General features: G+C 42.1%; 17 non-coding genes and 10 pseudogenes across 17 annotated transcripts; all 27 read left to right on the top strand.

Moving 5' to 3' along the window:
* The first annotated feature begins 101 nt into the window (after positions 1-101).
* Positions 102-225, top strand: LOC114547479 (uncharacterized; annotated as a pseudogene).
* A 104-nt stretch (positions 226-329) lies between these two features.
* On the top strand, positions 330-448 carry LOC114547537 (5S ribosomal RNA). Its single transcript, XR_003691190.1, has one exon. It is a non-coding gene; the product is annotated as a 5S ribosomal RNA (ribosomal RNA).
* Positions 449-552: 104 nt separating this feature from the next.
* LOC114547497 (uncharacterized) lies at positions 553-671 on the top strand (annotated as a pseudogene).
* Positions 672-998: 327 nt separating this feature from the next.
* LOC114547481 (uncharacterized) lies at positions 999-1,117 on the top strand (annotated as a pseudogene).
* Positions 1,118-1,221: 104 nt separating this feature from the next.
* LOC114547544 (5S ribosomal RNA) lies at positions 1,222-1,340 on the top strand. The gene has a single exon (XR_003691196.1). It is a non-coding gene; the product is annotated as a 5S ribosomal RNA (ribosomal RNA).
* Positions 1,341-1,444: 104 nt separating this feature from the next.
* On the top strand, positions 1,445-1,563 carry LOC114547567 (5S ribosomal RNA). Its single transcript, XR_003691217.1, has one exon. It is a non-coding gene; the product is annotated as a 5S ribosomal RNA (ribosomal RNA).
* A 102-nt stretch (positions 1,564-1,665) lies between these two features.
* LOC114547545 (5S ribosomal RNA) lies at positions 1,666-1,784 on the top strand. Its single transcript, XR_003691197.1, has one exon. It is a non-coding gene; the product is annotated as a 5S ribosomal RNA (ribosomal RNA).
* Positions 1,785-1,889: 105 nt separating this feature from the next.
* Positions 1,890-2,008, top strand: LOC114547464 (5S ribosomal RNA). Its single transcript, XR_003691167.1, has one exon. It is a non-coding gene; the product is annotated as a 5S ribosomal RNA (ribosomal RNA).
* A 104-nt stretch (positions 2,009-2,112) lies between these two features.
* LOC114547504 (uncharacterized) lies at positions 2,113-2,221 on the top strand (annotated as a pseudogene).
* A 104-nt stretch (positions 2,222-2,325) lies between these two features.
* On the top strand, positions 2,326-2,444 carry LOC114547547 (5S ribosomal RNA). Its single transcript, XR_003691199.1, has one exon. It is a non-coding gene; the product is annotated as a 5S ribosomal RNA (ribosomal RNA).
* A 155-nt stretch (positions 2,445-2,599) lies between these two features.
* LOC114547553 (5S ribosomal RNA) lies at positions 2,600-2,718 on the top strand. The gene has a single exon (XR_003691205.1). It is a non-coding gene; the product is annotated as a 5S ribosomal RNA (ribosomal RNA).
* A 104-nt stretch (positions 2,719-2,822) lies between these two features.
* On the top strand, positions 2,823-2,941 carry LOC114547551 (5S ribosomal RNA). Its single transcript, XR_003691203.1, has one exon. It is a non-coding gene; the product is annotated as a 5S ribosomal RNA (ribosomal RNA).
* Positions 2,942-3,045: 104 nt separating this feature from the next.
* On the top strand, positions 3,046-3,195 carry LOC114547475 (uncharacterized; annotated as a pseudogene).
* A 103-nt stretch (positions 3,196-3,298) lies between these two features.
* Positions 3,299-3,417, top strand: LOC114547583 (5S ribosomal RNA). Its single transcript, XR_003691232.1, has one exon. It is a non-coding gene; the product is annotated as a 5S ribosomal RNA (ribosomal RNA).
* Positions 3,418-3,521: 104 nt separating this feature from the next.
* On the top strand, positions 3,522-3,630 carry LOC114547507 (uncharacterized; annotated as a pseudogene).
* A 106-nt stretch (positions 3,631-3,736) lies between these two features.
* Positions 3,737-3,854, top strand: LOC114547476 (uncharacterized; annotated as a pseudogene).
* A 103-nt stretch (positions 3,855-3,957) lies between these two features.
* On the top strand, positions 3,958-4,076 carry LOC114547489 (uncharacterized; annotated as a pseudogene).
* Positions 4,077-4,188: 112 nt separating this feature from the next.
* On the top strand, positions 4,189-4,306 carry LOC114547469 (5S ribosomal RNA). Its single transcript, XR_003691172.1, has one exon. It is a non-coding gene; the product is annotated as a 5S ribosomal RNA (ribosomal RNA).
* A 104-nt stretch (positions 4,307-4,410) lies between these two features.
* Positions 4,411-4,529, top strand: LOC114547462 (5S ribosomal RNA). The gene has a single exon (XR_003691165.1). It is a non-coding gene; the product is annotated as a 5S ribosomal RNA (ribosomal RNA).
* Positions 4,530-4,633: 104 nt separating this feature from the next.
* Positions 4,634-4,752, top strand: LOC114547550 (5S ribosomal RNA). The gene has a single exon (XR_003691202.1). It is a non-coding gene; the product is annotated as a 5S ribosomal RNA (ribosomal RNA).
* Positions 4,753-4,856: 104 nt separating this feature from the next.
* Positions 4,857-4,975, top strand: LOC114547555 (5S ribosomal RNA). The gene has a single exon (XR_003691206.1). It is a non-coding gene; the product is annotated as a 5S ribosomal RNA (ribosomal RNA).
* A 104-nt stretch (positions 4,976-5,079) lies between these two features.
* On the top strand, positions 5,080-5,198 carry LOC114547575 (5S ribosomal RNA). Its single transcript, XR_003691225.1, has one exon. It is a non-coding gene; the product is annotated as a 5S ribosomal RNA (ribosomal RNA).
* A 104-nt stretch (positions 5,199-5,302) lies between these two features.
* On the top strand, positions 5,303-5,421 carry LOC114547463 (5S ribosomal RNA). The gene has a single exon (XR_003691166.1). It is a non-coding gene; the product is annotated as a 5S ribosomal RNA (ribosomal RNA).
* A 6,135-nt stretch (positions 5,422-11,556) lies between these two features.
* LOC114547546 (5S ribosomal RNA) lies at positions 11,557-11,675 on the top strand. The gene has a single exon (XR_003691198.1). It is a non-coding gene; the product is annotated as a 5S ribosomal RNA (ribosomal RNA).
* Positions 11,676-11,779: 104 nt separating this feature from the next.
* LOC114547486 (uncharacterized) lies at positions 11,780-11,898 on the top strand (annotated as a pseudogene).
* Positions 11,899-18,053: 6,155 nt separating this feature from the next.
* Positions 18,054-18,172, top strand: LOC114547558 (5S ribosomal RNA). Its single transcript, XR_003691209.1, has one exon. It is a non-coding gene; the product is annotated as a 5S ribosomal RNA (ribosomal RNA).
* A 104-nt stretch (positions 18,173-18,276) lies between these two features.
* On the top strand, positions 18,277-18,395 carry LOC114547487 (uncharacterized; annotated as a pseudogene).
* The last annotated feature ends 381 nt before the right edge of the window (positions 18,396-18,776 follow it).

The following is an 18,776-nucleotide window of genomic DNA, read 5'->3' on the forward strand; positions in this document are numbered from 1 at the left end:
TTATTTCCATTTTACAACAGCAGGGCTCTGCTCCTTCTTTATACCACACGTGTAATTGCATTTTACCATCTTTAAATAGCTTGTGTTCACCTGTTCTAATTGCTTACGTCCATACCACCCTGAACACGCCCGATCTCGTCTGATCTCGGAAAGCTAAGCAGGCAGGGTAGGGCCGGGTCAGTACTTGGATGGGAGACTGCCTGGGAATACCCGGTGCTGTAAGCTTTTTATTTCCATTTTTACAACAGCAGGGCTCTGCTCCTTCTTTATACCACACGTGTAATTGCATTTTACCATCTTTAAATAGCTTGTGTTCACCTGTTCTAATTGCTTACGTCCATACCACCCTGAACACGCCCGATCTCGTCTGATCTCGGAAGCTAAGCAGGGTAGGGCCGGGTCAGTACTTGGATGGGAGACTGCCTGGGAATACCCGGTGCTGTAAGCTTTTTATTTCCATTTTACAACAGCAGGGGCTCTGCTCCTTCTTTATACCACACGTGTAATTGCATTTTACCATCTTTAAATAGCTTGTGTTCACCTGTTTTAATTGCTTAAGGCCTTACCAACCTGAACACGCCTGATCTCGTCTGATCTTGGAAGCTAAGCAGGATAGGGCAGGGTCAATACTTGGATGGGTGACTGCCTGGGAATACCCAGTGCTGTAAGCTTTTTATTCTACACTTTCAACAGCAGTGGCTCTGCTCCTTCTTTATACCACACGTGTAATTGCATTTTACCATCTTTAAATAGCTTGTGTTCACCTGTTCTAATTGCTTACGTCCATACCACCCTGAACACGCCCGATCTCGTCTGATGATCTTAGGAAGCTAAGCAGGGGCCGGGTCAGTACTTGGATGGGAGACTGCCTGGGAATACCCGGTGCTGTAAGCTTTTTTATTTACATTTACAACAGCAGGGGCTCTGCTCCTTCTTTATACCACACGTGTAATTGCATTTTACCATCTTTAAATAGCTTGTGTTCACCTGTTCTAATTGCTTACGTCCATACCACCCTGAACACGCCCGATCTCATCTGATCTCGGAAGCTAAAGCAGGTAGGGCCGGGTCAGTACTTGGATGGGAGACTGCCTGGGAATACCCGGTGCTGTAAGCTTTTTATTCTACACTTTCAACAGCAGGGGCTCTGCTCCTTCTTTATACCACACGTGTAATTGCATTTTACCATCTTTAAATAGCTTGTGTTCACCTGTTTTAATTGCTTACGTCCATACCACCCTGAACACGCCCGATCTCGTCTGATCTCGGAAGCTAAGCAGGGTAGGGCCGGGTCAGTACTTGGATGGGAGACTGCCTGGGAATACCCGGTGCTGTAAGCTTTTTATTTCCATTTTACAACAGCAGGGGCTCTGCTCCTTCTTTATACCACACGTGTAATTGCATTTTACCATCTTTAAATAGCTTGTGTTCACCTGTTCTAATTGCTTACGTCCATACCACCCTGAACACGCCCGATCTCGTCTGATCTCGGAAGCTAAGCAAGGTAGGGCCGGGTCAGTACTTGGATGGGAGACTGCCTGGGAATACCCGGTGCTGTAAGCTTTTTATTCTACACTTTCAACAGCAGGGGCTCTGCTCCTTCTTTATACCACACGTAATTGCATTTTACCATCTTTAAATAGCTTGTGTTCACCTGTTTTAATTGCTTACGTCCATACCACCCTGAACACGCCCGATCTCGTCTGATCTCGGAAGCTAAGCAGGGTAGGGCCGGGTCAGTACTTGGATGGGAGACTGCCTGGGAATACCCGGTGCTGTAAGCTTTTTATTTTACATTTTTCAACAGCAGGGGCTCTGCTCCTTCTTTTATACACACGTGTAATTGCATTTTACCATCTTTAAATAGCTTGTGTTCACCTGTTTTAATTGCTTAAGGCCTTACCAACCTGAACACGCCCGATCTCGTCTGATCTCGGAAGCTAAGCAGGGTAGGGCCGGGTCAGTACTTGGATGGGAGACTGCCTGGGAATACCCGGTGCTGTAAGCTTTTTATTTCCATTTTACAACAGCAGGGGCTCTGCTCCTTCTTTATACCACACGTGTAATTGCATTTTACCATCTTTAAATAGCTTGTGTTCACCTGTTTTAATTGCTTACGTCCATACCACCCTGAACACGTCTGATCTCGGAAGCTAAGCAAGGTAGGGCCGGGTCAGTACTTGGATGGGAGACTGCCTGGGAATACCCGGTGCTGTAAGCTTTTTATTTACATTTTACAACAGCAGGGGCTCTGCTCCTTCTTTATACCACACGTGTAATTGCATTTTACCATCTTTAAATAGCTTGTGTTCACCTGTTTTAATTGCTTACGTCCATACCACCCTGAACACGCCCGATCTCGTCTGATCTCGGAAGCTAAGCAGGGTAGGGCCGGGTCAGTACTTGGATGGGAGACTGCCTGGGAATACCCGGTGCTGTAAGCTTTTTATTTCCATTTTACAACAACAGCAGGGGTAATTGCATTTTACCATCTTTAAATCCTTTTTTATTTCAGTACTTGGATGGGAGAATTGCATTTTTTACCACTTTAAATTGCATTTTACCATCTTTAAATAGCTTGTGTTCACCTGTTTTAATTGCTTACGTCCATACCACCTTGAACACGCCCGATCTCGTCTGATCTCGGAAGCTAAGCAGGGTAGGGCCGGGTCAGTACTTGGATGGGAGACTGCCTGGGAATACCCGGTGCTGTAAGCTTTTTATTTCCATTTTACAACAGCAGGGGCTCTGCTCCTTCTTTATACCACACGTGTAATTGCATTTTACCATCTTTAAATAGCTTGTGTTCACCTGTTCTAATTGCTTACGTCCATACCACCCTGAACATGCCCGATCTCATCTGATCTCGGAAGCTAAGCAGGGTAGGGCCGGGTCAGTACTTGGATGGGAGACTGCCTGGGAATACCCGGTGCTGTAAGCTTTTTATTTCCATTTTACAACAGCAGGGGCTCTGCTCCTTCTTTATACCACACGTGTAATTGCATTTTACCATCTTTAAATAGCTTGTGTTCACCTGTTCTAATTGCTTACGTCCATACCACCTTGAACACGCCCGATCTCGTCTGATCTCCACCTGAACACGCCCGATCTCGTCTGATCTCGGAAGCTAAGCAAGGTAGGGCCGGGTCAGTACTTGGATGGGAGACTGCCTGGGAATACCCGGTGCTGTAAGCTTTTTATTTCCATTTTCAACAGCAGGGGCTCTGCTCCTTCTTTATACCACACGTGTAATTGCATTTTACCATCTTTAAATAGCTTGTGTTCACCTGTTTTAATTGCTTACGTCCATACCACCCTGAACACGCCCGATCTCGTCTGATCTTGGAAGCTAAGCAGGGTAGGGCCGGGTCAGTACTTGGATGGAAGACTGCCTGGGAATACCCGGTGCTGTAAGCTTTTTATTTCCATTTTACAACAGCAGTGGCTCTGCTCCTTCTTTATACCACACGTGTAATTGCATTTTACCATCTTTAAATAGCTTGTGTTCACCTGTTCTAATTGCTTACGTCCATACCACCTTGAACACGTCTGATCTCAGAAGCTAAGCAATTTAGGGCCGGGTCAGTACTTGGATGGGAGACTGCCTGGGAATACCCGGTGCTGTAAGCTTTTTATTTCCATTTTACAACAGCAGGGGCTCTGCTCCTTCTTTATACCACACGTGTAATTGCATTTTACCATCTTTAAATAGCTTGTGTTCACCTGTTTAATTAATTTTTACGTCCATACCACCCTGAACACGCCCGATCTCGTCTGATCTCGGAAGCTAAGCAAGGTAGGGCCGGGTCAGTACTTGGATGGGAGACTGCCTGGGAATACCGGTGCTGTAAGCTTTTTATTTACATTTTCAACAGCAGGGGCTCTGCTCCTTCTTTATACCACACGTGTAATTGCATTTTACCATCTTTAAATAGCTTGTGTTCACCTGTTCTAATTGCTCACGTCCATACCACCCTGAACACGCCCGGTCTCGTCTGATCTCGGAAGCTAAGCTGGGTAGGGCAGGGTCAGTACTTGGATGGGAGACTGCCTGGGAAAACACGGTGCTGTAAGCTTTTCAGCTTTTCATTTCCATTTTACAACAGCAGGGGCTCTGCTCCTTCTTTATACCACACGTGTAATTGCATTTTACCATCTTTAAATAGCTTGTGTTCACCTGTTCTAATTGCTTACGTCCATACCACCTTGAACACGCCCGATCTCGTCTGATCTCGGAAGCTAAGCAAGGTAGGGCGGGTCAGTACTTGGATGGGAGACTGCCTGGGAATACCCGGTGCTGTAAGCTTTTTATTTCCATTTTACAACAGCAGGGGCTCTGCTCCTTCTTTATACCACACGTGTAATTGCATTTTACCATCTTTAAATAGCTTGTGTTCACCTGTTCTAATTGCTTACGTCCATACCACCCTGAACACGCCCGATCTCATCTGATCTCGGAAGCTAAGCAGGGTAGGGCCGGGTCAGTACTTGGATGGGAGACTGCCTGGGAATACCCGGTGCTGTAAGCTTTTTATTTCCATTTTACAACAGCAGGGGCTCTGCTCCTTCTTTATACCACACGTGTAATTGCATTTTACCATCTTTAAATAGCTTGTGTTCACCTGTTCTAATTGCTTACGTCCATACCACCTTGAACACGCCCGATCTCGTCTGATCTCGGAAGCTAAGCAAGGTAGGGCCGGGTCAGTACTTGGATGGGAGACTGCCTGGGAATACCCGGTGCTGTAAGCTTTTTATTCTACACTTTCAACAGCAGGGGCTCTGCTCCTTCTTTATACCACACGTGTAATTGCATTTTACCATCTTTAAATAGCTTGTGTTCACCTGTTTTAATTGCTTACGGCCTTACCACCCTGAACACGCCCGATCTCGTCTGATCTTGGAAGCTAAGCAGGGTAGGGCCGGGTCAGTACTTGGATGGGAGACTGCCTGGGAATACCCGGTGCTGTAAGCTTTTTATTTCCATTTTACAACAGCAGTGGCTCTGCTCCTTCTTTATACCACACGTGTAATTGCATTTTACCATCTTTAAATAGCTTGTGTTCACCTGTTCTAATTGCTTACGTCCATACCACCCTGAACATGCCCGATCTCGTCTGATCTCGGAAGCTAAGCAGGGTAGGGCTGGGTCAGTACTTGGATGGGAGACTGCCTGGGAATACCCGGTGCTGTAAGCTTTTTATTTCCATTTTACAACAGCAGGGGCTCTGCTCCTTCTTTATACCACACGTGTAATTGCATTTTACCATCTTTAAATAGCTTGTGTTCACCTGTTCTAATTGCTTACGTCCATACCACCCTGAACACGCCCAATCTCGTCTGATCTCGGAAGCTAAGCAAGGTAGGGCCAGGTCAGTACTTGGATGGGAGACTGCCTGGGAATACCTGGTGCTGTAAGCTTTTTATTCTACACTTTCAACAGCAGGGGCTCTGCTCCTTCTTTATACCACACGTGTAATTGCATTTTACCATCTTTAAATAACTTGTGTTCACCTGTTTTAATTGCTTAAGGCCTTACCACCCTGAACTCTCGCGAGAACTTGGTGGTGTGACATCATAAGGGTGAGGAAGACAGCAGTGTGCTGCTTTTGTTTGGAGTGTTTTTTTTTTTTATTTTGTGTTTTGAAGGGCATTTGATTTAGCTGTATATCAAGTTTATAGTTCATTTTTATCCCCCATACAGCTCAGGCTGTGTGGGGGGCAGTTTACTTTGTTGCTTTACCTTTTTGTCCGTGCTGTCAAGTGGAGAGAGATTTCTCAAAATGGAGGAGCGTCAGGACAAACAAAAGATGATGTCCGCATCTACAGCAGCGATAAAACTGTCTTACCTGCAAGGAAAAGAACAGAATGGAGCACAAAGAGAGGAGACTTTACCAAAGGAGCAGCAGAAGGCAGACCCGACGATGACGGAACTAGAGACAAGAGAGGGAACAATGGTGGAGGTGGAGATGAGCGAGGTGGAAGTAGAGGAGAATGAAGCAAGGGAAAGAGCAGATATTGGGGTGGAAAAGGTGAAACCTTCTGTGATTGAACATGCTGAGAAAAGGTATGTGGAGGTGAAGATAGCGGATAAAAAGTATGAAAAAAGGCCTGACGGTGCGTGTGGAGGTGATGGCAGAGGAGGAAATGCCGACACTAGAACTAATGAGGACGGTGCGTCTTTTGTGTGGTGGGCTAATGGCGTGCAGAAGACTAATACCAAATAATTATGAAATAACTTTGAGTGATGCAGTGGGAAAGAGACGCATCTTGGAGGGGTTTAGTATCAACTCCACCAGGGTGAATGTGACTGATGTCTGTCGCGGAGAAGTCATGGTGTCTTTTTTGCAGCTACCAGCGTACATCACGGATGGGGAAATAAAGGAAAAACTATTTCTATGGAAAGTAACACCTGTTTCACCGATCAAACGGAGGATGTGGCCGGGAACGAATGTTGCGGATGGAACTCGCTTTGTGCGGGTGAGATTCGAGGGAGCTGTGAAATCTTTGCCTTATTCCACTAAGTTCAACACGCTGCAGGGGCCACAGTTTTTCCGTGTCCTACACGACCAGCAAGTGAAAGTATGTCGCTTGTGTCTGGATCCAGATCATCTGATAAAGGACTGTCCCAGTTTGGTGTGCTATCAGTGCAGGCAGCAGGGACATTACGCCAAACAGTGCCAAAATGTGGTGAGTAGGTGTAAATTGTGTCTGAATAAAACTACAGATTGCATTTGTCAAATAAGTGAAGATGAATCAGAATTAGGAATTGAGGGGGAGAATATGGAGGGTCATGTTGGTAACGTGACAAATGAAGGAGATGAACCTGTTGTAGATCATCTGAGTGAAACTGTCAATGAGCCGAAGGCAGGAGGTGAGAGTGACATAATGATAGGTGAGACGGGGCTGACTGTGATGAGGGCTGTGATGAGTGGAGCTCCAGCCAGCAGCAGCTCCCAAGTTCCAGACAGTATGGTTGAATTTGAGAATGTAATCTCGGTTTTTCCAGTGCAAAGCAAAGGGGGAGAGGCGGACGGGCTGCAATCGGCTCCACCCGTCCTCTCTTCTGTAGCAGGATCGCTGGATATAGCTTTTCCCATGTCTGAGAATAAAATGTCTACCTGTACAACTCCTCTGTGTGACCAGTCAGTGGCGATGGCGGAGGACCTGCCAGCTGAAAATTATGAGCTGGGAGGTTTTCTGCCAATTAAACATTCATGGCAGTTTCCGAAGAAAATTCCCAAAAGTGGGAAAAAACGAATAGCGAGGGCAGCTACCTCTCCATATGTAAAATGAATTTGGTAATGACACAATTTATACTGCTTCATACAATGGTGCTGTTGGCCTCCCTAAATGCAAATGGGTTGAGATCGGCTTCTAAACTTGATTCCATATTAACAACAATTAGCTTTGACATCCTGTGCATTCAGGAAACCAAGTGGGATGAGGCAATACTTGTCAATTTGAAGCAACAGTGGCATGGACAACTGTATGCGAGTAATGGGGTAAACAAAACATGTGGAGTGGCCATTTATTACAGAATGAGCAGTATAACAGATGTTGGCTTGATACACAAGGATGATAAAGGACGGTTAATAGTAACTGAATGTGTTATCAACAACATGGTGATAAGAATTATTAACATCTATGCATCAAATTTGCAAAAGGAACGACAGACTTTTTTTAAAGACTTGAGACAGTGGTGTACGAACGACACATTGATTATTGGAGATTTTAATGTGGTTCAAAGCGATATGGATATCTCGACTCAAAATGTCTTTAAAGGAGACGTCAGCCGTAAGGGACTTGGTGCGCTCATGAGGAACTGTAACATGTGTGATGTCTGGAGAACGTCCTATCCAGGTACCAGAGACTTTTCACGGAGGCAAGTTGTGAACAATGTGTTGAAACAATCACGAATTGATTTATGTGTTGTGACAACTCCTTTGTGCAAGTTCATTGAACAACCTAGGTACCAACAGAACTCGTGGAGCGATCATAGCACCTTCACCTGTCAACTGGATATCACGCCTGTCCGGAAAGGGGGAGGTATGTGGTGCCTAAATTCTAGTTTGATGACTGATGAGACTTTTGTAATCACAATGGGAAAAATGCTGTGCAATGCAGCTTCTGAAATGTTTTTTGTAGATGACGTGTTGCAATGGTGGTTTGAACTAAAATGTCGTATTAAGAAAAAGTGTATACATTTTTGTAAAAATAAGAAATGGAGAGAAGGTGTCACTGAACAACACTTGAGAGAGGTTTTGGAGAGCGAAGCCAGGTTTCTTGGGGAAAAAAATATAACTTGTACAGAAACCTATGCTTTGGTGAAAAATAAACTAGATAAAATTGAAGAATTAAAATGTAGGGGGGCTGCAATACGTAGCAGGGTGCAAAATGTTTTAGATGGTGAGAAATGCACGGCCTACTTTCTGAGGCTTGAAAAAAGGAATCAGGACACAACAAAAATTGAGGAATTAATAACAAATGATGGGACGGTAGTAACAAATCCAGATGAGATAAGGACACAAGTTTTTCAGTATTACAAATCTCTCTTTACCAGTCAGACAAGTGATGTTACATCTGTCAACAGAGTACTGTCTTCTTTAAAAAAAGAGATTGAGTCCAGAGGATAGCAAGTGGTGTGATGCTGACTTTACGGATGTAGATGTTGAATTAGCAATCACAAATCTAAATGATAATAAGAGTCCTGGCCGAGACGGCCTTACGTCTGAATTTTATAAGACTTTCAAAAGTAAAATTATTCCAATTTTGTCCTCCGTCTTTGCAGGCATGGAGAAAACAGGGATAGTGCCTGAGTCATTCTCGGATGGAGTGATTAACATTTTTTTAAAAAAAAGGGGAAAAAAAAATTTGGACAATTATAGACCAATCAGTTTGTTGAATACGGATTATAAAATTCTGACAAAGATGTTAGCCAACAGAGTCAAACATGTCATTTCCTCAGTGGTAGGAGATACTCAAACATATAGTATTCCGGGTCGCAACATTGCAGATTCTATCATAACTGTTAAAGACATAGTCAGGACTTTGTCAACGGGGGTAGGCATTTGGTTGGGCATTGATTTGCAGAAAGCTTTTGATCGGGTGGAACATTGTTTTCTATATAGAACTTTAGAAACTGTGGGCTTTGGAAGCATTTTTATTAATAGGATTAAACTCTTATACAGCACTGCCAGGAGTTGTGTAAAGTGCAATGGTGTCCTGACTGAGAATTTCAATATAGGTAGGTCAATTAGGCAGGGGTGTCCATTGTCATCCCTGTTGTATAGTTTAGTAGCAGAACCCTTGGCAGCAATGCTTATGGGGGATGCTTTGATTAAAGGGATTGAGTTGAGTGATAATACTAATATCAAAATAGTACAGTATGCAGATGATGTAAATGTATTTGTCAAATCTGTTCCAGATATGGAAATTGTTTTGTCTCACCTGCGCCTGTATGAGCGAGCCTCAGGGGCAAAGGTCAATATTGACAAATCTGAAATAACAATTTTTGGTATGACTTGGTGGAAGTGGCAAAATGGGGGTTTAAACTGGTGGAGTCCTCAAGGAAAGTGTTGGGAATCTATATAGGTAAGGATGAGGAGACCGCAGACACTTTGACATGGCTTAGTGTAATTAAGAAATTTCAAAGTGTGTTAAACATGTGGAAAATGAGAGGTCTGTTACTTAGAGGTAGGGTAGTTGTTTTAAATGCTCTTTCTTTTTCTATACTAACGCATGTATTAGAAACCTGTGCGCTGCCAAAGTGGGCGCTGGACAAATTAAATAGACTAACAAATGACTTTCTGTGGAAATCAAAGGCTGTAAGTATAAGACATACAACTTTAATTAATGATATGAATAAAGGAGGTTTAAATTTGATGGATCTGGAAACCAAAAGGGATGCTTTAAGAGTCAAATTGGTAGGTAAATTTCTGAATTCTTTTTGCGCGGCCAAGTGGAAGGGATACTTTGATAAAGTTCTGTCCACTTTTGGCTTAACAAATGTAACAAATCTTTGCCAGCATCAAGCTTTGAGGGGGCTGCTTCACTTACCTGTTTTTTACAGAGAAGTGATGGTGGCCTGGAATAGGCTTTTGCCTCATCTAACACCAGTGTGTGAGCAGAAGGAACAGGTAATGCAATTGCCTTATTTAAATAACCCTTTTTTTTCTTTTCATGGGAGAAGGTTGGAAAATGCAGCCATTTTGTCGGCTAAATGTATGACTATATCAGACATATGTGACGAGGAAGGAAATCTAAGTGGGGATGCTCTATGTAAGAAACTTAAATTTAAGGGTGTACCTTTTAGACCCACAGTATAGTAGCTTTATGTGAGAAGGTTGAGGCTGTAATGAAGCCAGATTGGCTACATCTGCTGAAATGCAGAACTGTGCAGACGCAGTATGTACCGTGAAATTTTCAGTAGGTATTGGTCAAAAACAAATAGATGTGGTTAAGATTAAAACTAAGGGTTTGTATAAGACCTTGAAAAGTAGGATTGTTAAAGTGCCTACGGCAGAGGGCGTGTGGGGTAATCTCTTCCCCTTGTGGATGTAAGTAACATGTGGAGAAACATCAATATTCGTTTTGCATCTCCCGCCATGTTTCATTTAGACTTTCGTCTGAGACATAGGAAAATTTTCACGGAATCATACTGCATCAAATCAATAAAACAGTAGACAGAATATGTAAAGTGTGTAACAGAAATGATGAGAACATTGAACATTTATTTGTGTCATGTTGCGAGCTTGTGAATTTCAAGATTCGCTTGAAAAAAATTTGTTGTCTGATAAATGTGGTCTAAAATGCAAGGATGATGTAGGATGGATTTTTTTTTCTTTTGTTTGGGATTGCAGCTAAACGCAGTCAAGTGAATTCGACAGTTATTAATTTAATTTTGAGTTTGGCAAGAAAAGCCATTTTTCTAAGGAGAAATTTGGCTTTTTATGAGGGCAAAAGTTTAATTTTGTGGAATATCTTTCTCATTCAATATAAAGCTTTCTTTAAAATGTTTTTTCTAAATGGGGTTGTTTTCTTTAAAGATGCATTTATGGGTGGGAATACTTTTTTTTTCGGTAGATGAGGGAGGGAAACTAAAGTTAAATTTGTGAAAAGCTTTATTGTATTATAGGAGTTTGGACATTTTATTGGGGGCTTTATCTATATGGTTTTTTTTGTTGTTTTTTTTTGTTTTGGAATGATGTCTGCACAATGGACTGGTGTTTCTAGATGTCTTTCTGTCGTGTTTTTTGTTAAATGTTTTTGGTTTGTATTTCTTTTCTGGGTTTTTAAAATTTTGAAATTGTGAGGAATGTTTGAAAATAAAAAAAAAAAAAAAAAAAAAAAAAAACACGCCCGATCTCGTCTGATCTCAGAAGCTATGCAGGGTAGGGCCGGGTCAGTACTTGGATAGGAGACTGCCTGGGAATACCCGGTGCTGAAAGCTTCTTATTTCCATTTTACAACAGCAGTGGCTCTACTCCTTCTTTATACCACACGTGTAATTGCATTTTACCATCTTTAAATTGCTTGTGTTCACCTGCTCTAATTGCTTACGTCCATACCACCTTGAACACGCCCGATCTCATCTGATCTCGGAAGCTAAGCAAGGTAGGGCCGGGTCAGTACTTGGATGGGAGACTGCCTGGGAATACCCGGTGCTGTAAGCTTTTTATTCTACATTTTCAACAGCAGGGGCTCTGCTCCTTCTTTATACCACTCGTGTAATTGCATTTTACCATCTTTAAATAACTTGTGTTCACCTGTTTTAATTGCTTAAGGCCTTACCACCTTGAACACGCCCGATCTCGTCTGATCTTGGAAGCTAAGCAGGTTAGGGCTGGATTAATACTTGGATGGGTGACTGCCTGGGAATACCCGGTGCTGTAAGCTTTTTATTCTACACTTTCAACAGCAGGGGCTCTGCTCCTTCTTTATACCACACGTGTAATTGCATTTTACCATCTTTAAATAACTTGTGTTCACCTGTTCTAACTGCTTACGTCCATACCACCCTGAACTCTCGCGAGAACTTGGTGGTGTGACATCATAAGGGTGAGGAAGACAGCAGTGTGCTGCTTTTGTTTGGAGTGAGCTGAGAAGGGCTTCTTTTTTTTTTGATTTATTTTGTGTTTTGAAGGGCATTTGATTTAGCTGTATATCAAGTTTATAGTTCATTTTTATCCCCCATACAGCTCAGGCTGTGTGGGGGGCAGTTTACTTTGTTGCTTTACCTTTTTGTCCGTGCTGTCAAGTGGAGAGAGATTTCTCAAAATGGAGGAGCGTCAGGACAAACAAAAGATGATGTCCGCATCTACAGCAGCGATAAAACTGTCTTACCTGCAAGGAAAAGAACAGAATGGAGCACAAAGAGAGGAGACTTTACCAAAGGAGCAGCAGAAGGCAGACCCGACGATGACGGAACTAGAGACAAGAGAGGGAACAATGGTGGAGGTGGAGATGAGCGAGGTGGAAGTAGAGGAGAATGAAGCAAGGGAAAGAGCAGATATTGGGGTGGAAAAGGTGAAACCTTCTGTGATTGAACATGCTGAGAAAAGGTATGTGGAGGTGAAGATAGCGGATAAAAAGTATGAAAAAGGCCTGACGGTACGTGTGGAGGTGATGGCAGAGGAGGAAATGCCGACACTAGAACTAATGAGGACGGTGTCGTCTTTTTGTGTGGTGGGCTAATGGCGTGCAGAAGACTAATACCAAATAATTATGAAATAACTTTGAGTGATGCAGTGGGAAAGAGACGCATCTTGGAGGGGTTTAGTATCAACTCCACCAGGGTGAATGTGACTGATGTCTGTCGCGGAGAAGTCATGGTGTCTTTTTTGCAGCTACCAGCGTACATCACGGATGGGGAAATAAAGGAAAAACTATTTCTATGGAAAGTAACACCTGTTTCACCGATCAAACGGAGGATGTGGCCGGGAGCGAATGTTGCGGATGGAACTCGCTTTTGTGCGGGTGAGATTCGAGGGAGCTGTGAAATCTTTGCCTTATTCCACTAAGTTCAACACGCTGCAGGGGCCACAGTTTTTTCCGTGTCCCACACGACCAGCAAGTGAAAGTATGTCGCTTGTGTCTGGATCCAGATCATCTGATAAAGGACTGTCCCAGTTTGGTGTGCTATCAGTGCAGGCAGCAGGGACATTACGCCAAACAGTGCCAAAATGTGGTGAGTAGGTGTAAATTGTGTCTGAATAAAACTACAGATTGCATTTGTCAAATAAGTGAAGATGAATCAGAATTAGGAATTGAGGGGAGAATATGGAGGGTCATGTTGGTAGCGTGACAAATGAAGGAGATGAACCTGTTGTAGATCATCTGAGTGAAACTGTCAATGAGCCGAAGGCAGGAGGTGAGAGTGACATAATGATAGGTGAGACGGGGCTGACTGTGATGAGGGCTGTGATGAGTGGAGCTCCAGCCAGCAGCAGCTCCCAAGTTCCAGACAGTATGGTTGAATTTGAGAATGTAATCTCGGTTTTTCCAGTGCAAAGCAAAGGGGGGAGGCGGACGGGCTGCAATCGGCTCCACCGTCCTCTCTTCTGTAGCAGGATCGCTGGATATAGCTTTTCCCATGTCTGAGAATAAAATGTCTACCTGTACAACTCCTCTGTGTGACCAGTCAGTGGCGATGGCGGAGGACCTGCCAGCTGAAAATTATGAGCTGGGAGGTTTTCTGCCAATTAAACATTCATGGCAGTTTCAAGAAAATTCCCAAAAGTGGGAAAAAAACGAATAGCGAGGGCAGCTACCTCTCCATATGTAAAATGAATTTGGTAATGACACAATTTATACTGCTTCATACAATGGTGCTGTTGGCCTCCCTAAATGCAAATGGGTTGAGATCGGCTTCTAAACTTGATTCCATATTAACAACAATTAGCTTTGACATCCTGTGCATTCAGGAAACCAAGTGGGATGAGGCAATACTTGTCAATTTGAAGCAACAGTGGCATGGACAACTGTATGCGAGTAATGGGGTAAACAAAACATGTGGAGTGGCCATTTATTACAGAATGAGCAGTATAACAGATGTTGGCTTGATACACAAGGATGATAAAGGACGGTTAATAGTAACTGAATGTGTTATCAACAACATGGTGATAAGAATTATTAACATCTATGCATCAAATTTGCAAAAGGAACGACAGACTTTTTTAAAGACTTGAGACAGTGGTGTCTGAACGACACATTGATTATTGGAGATTTTAATGTGGTTCAAAGCGATATGGATATCTCGACTCAAAATGTCTTTAAAGGAGACGTCAGCCGTAAGGGACTTGGTGCGCTCATGAGGAACTGTAACATGTGTGATGTCTGGAGAACGTCCTATCCAGGTACCAGAGACTTTTCACGGAGGCAAGTTGTGAACAATGTGTTGAAACAATCACGAATTGATTTATGTGTTGTGACAACTCCTTTGTGCAAGTTCATTGAACAACCTAGGTACCAACAGAACTCGTGGAGCGATCATAGCACCTTCACCTGTCAACTGGATATCACGCCTGTCCGGAAAGGGGGAGGTATGTGGTGCCTAAATTCTAGTTTGATGACTGATGAGACTTTTGTAATCACAATGGGAAAAATGCTGTGCAATGCAGCTTCTGAAATGTTTTTTGTAGATGACGTGTTGCAATGGTGGTTTGAACTAAAATGTCGTATTAAGAAAAAGTGTATACATTTTTGTAAAAATAAGAAATGGAGAGAAGGTGTCACTGAACAACACTTGAGAGAGGTTTTGGAGAGCGAAGCCAGGTTTCTTGGGGAAAAAAATATAACTTGTACAGAAACCTATGCTTTGGTGAAAAATAAACTAGATAAAATTGAAGAATTAAAATGTAGGGGGGCTGCAATACGTAGCAGGGTGCAAAATGTTTTAGATGGTGAGAAATGCACGGCCTACTTTCTGAGGCTTGAAAAAAGGAATCAGGACACAACAAAAATTGAGGAATTAATAACAAATGATGGGACGGTAGTAACAAATCCAGATGAGATAAGGACACAAGTTTTTCAGTATTACAAATCTCTCTTTACCAGTCAGACAAGTGATGTTACATCTGTCAACAGAGTACTGTCTTCTTTAAAAAAGAGATTGAGTCCAGAGGATAGCAAGTGGTGTGATGCTGACTTTACGGATGTAGATGTTGAATTAGCAATCACAAATCTAAATGATAATAAGAGTCCTGGCCGAGACGGCCTTACGTCTGAATTTTATAAGACTTTCAAAAGTAAAATTATTCCAATTTTGTCCTCCGTCTTTGCAGGCATGGAGAAAACAGGGATAGTGCCTGAGTCATTCTCGGATGGAGTGATTAACATTTTTTTCAAAAAAAGGGGAGAAAAAAAAAATTTGGACAATTATAGACCAATCAGTTTGTTGAATACGGATTATAAAATTCTGACAAAGATGTTAGCCAACAGAGTCAAACATGTCATTTCCTCAGTGGTAGGAGATACTCAAACATATAGTATTCCGGGTCGCAACATTGCAGATTCTATCATAACTGTTAAAGACATAGTCAGGACTTTGTCAACGGGGGTAGGCATTTGGTTGGGCATTGATTTGCAGAAAGCTTTTGATCGGGTGGAACATTGTTTTCTATATAGAACTTTAGAAACTGTGGGCTTTGGAAGCATTTTTATTAATAGGATTAAACTCTTATACAGCACTGCCAGGAGTTGTGTAAAGTGCAATGGTGTCCTGACTGAGAATTTCAATATAGGTAGGTCAATTAGGCAGGGGTGTCCATTGTCATCCCTGTTGTATAGTTTAGTAGCAGAACCCTTGGCAGCAATGCTTATGGGGGATGCTTTGATTAAAGGGATTGAGTTGAGTGATAATACTAATATCAAAATAGTACAGTATGCAGATGATGTAAATGTATTTGTCAAATCTGTTCCAGATATGGAAATTGTTTTGTCTCACCTGCGCCTGTATGAGCGAGCCTCAGGGGCAAAGGTCAATATTGACAAATCTGAAATAACAATTTTTGGTATGACTTCGGTGGAAGTGGCAAAATGGGGGTTTAAACTGGTGGAGTCCTCAAGGAAAGTGTTGGGAATCTATATAGGTAAGGATGAGGAGACCGCAGACACTTTGACATGGCTTAGTGTAATTAAGAAATTTCAAAGTGTGTTAAACATGTGGAAAATGAGAGGTCTGTTACTTAGAGGTAGGGTAGTTGTTTTAAATGCTCTTTCTTTTTCTATACTAACGCATGTATTAGAAACCTGTGCGCTGCCAAAGTGGGCGCTGGACAAATTAAATAGACTAACAAATGACTTTCTGTGGAAATCAAAGGCTGTAAGTATAAGACATACAACTTTAATTAATGATATGAATAAAGGAGGTTTAAATTTGATGGATCTGGAAACCAAAAGGGATGCTTTAAGAGTCAAATTGGTAGGTAAATTTCTGAATTCTTTTTTTTGCGGCCAAGTGGAAGGATACTTTGATAAAGTTCTGTCCACTTTTGGCTTAACAAATGTAACAAATCTTTGCCAGCATCAAGCTTTGAGGGGCTGCTTCACTTACCTGTTTTTTACAGAGAAGTGATGGTGGCCTGGAATAGGCTTTTGCCTCATCTAACACCAGTGTGTGAGCAGAAGGAACAGGTAATGCAATTGCCTTATTTAAATAACCCTTTTTTTTTTTTTTTTGGGAGAAGGTTGGAAAATGCAGCCATTTTGTCGGCTAAATGTATGACTATATCAGACATATGTGACGAGGAAGGAAATCTAAGTGGGGATGCTCTATGTAAGAAACTTAAATTTAAGGGTGTACCTTTTAGACCACGAAGTATAGTAGCTTTATGTGAGAAGGTTGAGGCTGTAATGAAGCCAGATTGGCTACATCTGCTGAAATGCAGAACTGTGCAGACGCAGTATGTACCGGTGAAATTTTCAGTAGGTATTGGTCAAAAACAAATAGATGTGGTTAAGATTAAAACTAAGGGTTTGTATAAGACCTTGAAAAGTAGGATTGTTAAAGTGCCTACGGCAGAGGGCGTGTGGGGTAATCTCTTCCCCCTTGTGGATGTAAGTAACATGTGGAGAAACATCAATATTCGTTTTGCATCTCCGGCCATGTTTCATTTAGACTTTCGTCTGAGACATAGGAAAATTTTCACCGGAATCATACTGCATCAAATCAATAAAACAGTAGACAGAATATGTAAAGTGTGTAACAGAAATGATGAGAACATTGAACATTTATTTGTGTCATGTTGCGAGCTTGTGAATTTCAAGATTCGCTTGAAAAATTTGTTGTCTGATAAATGTGGTCTAAAATGCAAGGATGATGTAGGATGGGATTTTTTTCTTTTGTTTGGGATTGCAGCTAAACGCAGTCAAGTGAATTCGACAGTTATTAATTTAATTTTGAGTTTGGCAAGAAAAGCCATTTTTCTAAGGAGAAATTTGGCTTTTATGAGGGCAAAAGTTTAATTTTGTGGAATATCTTTCTCATTCAATATAAAGCTTTCTTTAAAATGTTTTTTCTAAATGGGGTTGTTTTCTTTAAAGATGCATTTATGGGTGGGAATACTTTGTTTTCGGTAGATGAGGGAGGGAAACTAAAGTTAAATTTGTGAAAAGCTTTATTGTATTATAGGAGTTTGGACATTTTATTGGGGGCTTTATCTATATGGTTTTTTTTGTTGTTTTTTTTGTTTTGGAATGATGTCTGCACAATGGACTGGTGTTTCTAGATGTCTTTCTGTCGTGTTTTTTGTTAAATGTTTTTGGTTTGTATTTCTTTTCTGGGTTTTTAAAATTTTGAAATTGTGAGGAATGTTTGAAAATAAAAATTTAAGGAAAAAAAAAAAAAAAAAACACGCCCGATCTCGTCTGATCTCGGAAGCTATGCAGGGTAGGGCCGGGTCAGTACTTGGATAGGAGACTGCCTGGGAATACCCGGTGCTGAAAGCTTCTTATTTCCATTTTACAACAGCAGTGGCTCTACTCCTTCTTTATACCACACGTGTAATTGCATTTTACCATCTTTAAATTGCTTGTGTTCACCTGCTCTAATTGCTTACGTCCATACCACCTTGAACACGCCCGATCTCATCTGATCTCGGAAGCTAAGCAAGGTAGGGCCGGGTCAGTACTTGGATGGGAGACTGCCTGGGAATACCCGGTGCTGTAAGCTTTTTATTCTACACTTTCAACAGCAGGGGCTCTGCTCCTTCTTTATACCACTCGTGTAATTGCATTTTACCATCTTTAAATAACTTGTGTTCACCTGTTTTAATTGCTTAAGGCCTTACCACCTTGAACACGCCCGATCTCGTCTGATCTTGGAAGCTAAGCAGGTTAGGGCTGGATTAATACTTGGATGGGTGACTGCCTGGGAATACCCGGTGCTGTAAGCTTTTTATTCTACACTTTCAACAGCAGGGGCTCTGCTCCTTCTTTATACCACACGTGTAATTGCATTTTACCATCTTTAAATAGCTTGTGTTCACCTGTTTTAATTGCTTACGGCCATACCACCCTGAACACGCCAGATCTGTGTGTGACGTCACTAGCAACTGAGCTTCAGAGTGAGAGAGCAGCGTGCTGCACATTTGTTTGGAGGGAAAACCAGTTTTATAGTTTTTTAGTATTTAGTGTTATTTTAACCACCATACCTCCGGCGCTTTAACTTTGTTTTATTTTATTTTAGTCCCCTAGCAGCTTTAGGCTGGCGGAAGTTTGGGAGTTGCATGAAGACCGTTATGAACAGGAGTTGGGTGGAATGGAGGAGGATATGA

Source organism: Perca flavescens, chromosome 20, assembly GCF_004354835.1.
Source record: "Perca flavescens isolate YP-PL-M2 chromosome 20, PFLA_1.0, whole genome shotgun sequence".
NCBI lineage: Eukaryota > Metazoa > Chordata > Actinopteri > Perciformes > Percidae > Perca > Perca flavescens.